This window comes from Schistocerca americana, chromosome 6, assembly GCF_021461395.2.
Source record: "Schistocerca americana isolate TAMUIC-IGC-003095 chromosome 6, iqSchAmer2.1, whole genome shotgun sequence".
Classification (NCBI taxonomy): Eukaryota; Metazoa; Arthropoda; class Insecta; order Orthoptera; family Acrididae; genus Schistocerca; species Schistocerca americana.
In genome coordinates this window covers 242,997,423-242,999,123 of record NC_060124.1, presented here as the reverse complement: position 1 = coordinate 242,999,123, position 1,701 = coordinate 242,997,423, and the positions used below count along the sequence as shown (strand labels likewise).

At 46.0% G+C, this 1,701-nt stretch overlaps 1 non-coding gene across 1 annotated transcript; it reads left to right on the top strand.

Moving 5' to 3' along the window:
* The first annotated feature begins 913 nt into the window (after positions 1-913).
* Trnas-cga lies at positions 914-988 on the top strand. The gene has a single exon. It is a non-coding gene; the product is annotated as a tRNA-Ser (tRNA).
* Positions 989-1,701: the final 713 nt, after the last annotated feature.

Below are 1,701 nucleotides of genomic sequence, written 5' to 3'. Positions count from 1 at the left end.
TATCCGTTAATTATGCATGAAACAAATGTTGCTTCTTACAGTAACCAGCGATCGCCAGAATGCATTATATTTAAACTTAACTGGACTTATAACTCCATAATCAAACTTGTCTGGTATTACAGTATTTTCTCTGCTCGACGCAATTGCTGTTATGCAATATGGTTACTACTCTACCCCCATCTAGCTAATCGATCACTATATACGTCGATCAACAACTTCCTGCTCAACTTGTTGTACAATAACAACACAGGTATGAACAAACATTAACACTAATATCCCATGCTTACAAACTATAAAAACTAAATTATATGAGTGTATGCTGAAAAGTAAGACTTCCTAATCCTTATGTGAAAAGTTTGAAAGTTTTTTAAACACAACAAACAGAATTAACGTTGAAACTTCCTGGCAGATTAAAACTGTGTGCCCGACCGAGACTCGAACTCGGGACCTTTGCCTTTCGCGGGCAAGTGCTCTACCAACTGAGCTACCGAAGCACGACTCACGCCCGGTACTGACAGCTTTACTTCTGCCAGTACCTCGTCTCCTACCTTCCAAACTTTACAGAAGCTCTCCTGCGAATCTTGCAGAACTAGAGTACAGGGCGTGAGTCGTGCTTCGGTAGCTCAGTTGGTAGAGCACTTTCCCGCGAAAGGCAAAGGTCCCGAGTTCGAGTCTCGGTCGGGCACACAGTTTTAATCTGCCAGGAAGTTTCATATCAGCGCACACTCCGCTGCAGAGTGAAAATCTCATTCTGGAAACATCCCCCAGGCTGTGGCTAAGCCATGTCTCCGCAATATCCTTTCTTTCAGGAGTGCTAGTTCTGCAAGGTTCGCAGGAGAGCTTCTGTAAAGTTTGGAAGGTAGGAGACGAGGTACTGGCAGAAGTAAAGCTGTGAGTACCGGGCGTGAGTCGTGCTTCGGTAGCTCAGTTGGTAGAGCACTTGCCCGCGAAAGGCAAAGGTCCCGAGTTCGAGTCTCGGTCGGGCGCACAGTTTTAATCTGCCAGGAAGTTTCATATCAGCGCACACTCCGCTGCAGAGTGAAAATCTCATTCTGGAAACATCCCCCAGGCTGTGGCTAAGCCATGTCTCCGCAATATCCTTTCTTTCAGGAGTGTTCGTTCTGCAAGGTTCGCAGGAGAGCTTCTGTAAAGTTTGGAAGGTAGGAGACGAGGTACTGGCAGAAGTAAAGCTGTGAGTACCGGGCGTGAGTCGTGCTTCGGTAGCTCAGTTGGTAGAGCACTTGCCCGCGAAAGGCAAAGGTCACGAGTTCGAGTCTTGGTCGGGCACACAGTTTTAATCTGCCAGCAAGTTTCATATCGGCGCACACTCCGCTGCAGAGTGAAAATCTCACTCTAGAATTAACGTTCTACATATTTATTCTCTATGTCTACATATTAGCAAACCTCTGCAGTTAGAGGACTCCGATCTTTAAGAGTGTAACATGGCTCTGTATTACATAACTACACGGTCCAGTCACATTTATGCGAACACCGGCTATGTTCAGCTTCAACGTACTATAATTACTTACAGATGGTATGTGGCAACACTAGCGGTGGAGGGTATATAAAGCGTGGAGGGGGGGACACAGAAAGCACTGAAGTCATTGTAATGCGAAAACGCAGCGATTTACCTGACGGCCAAAAAGGTCATAACCATTGGATTTCGGGTCAACGGTGGAAGAATTTCCCAAATTGCTAAGC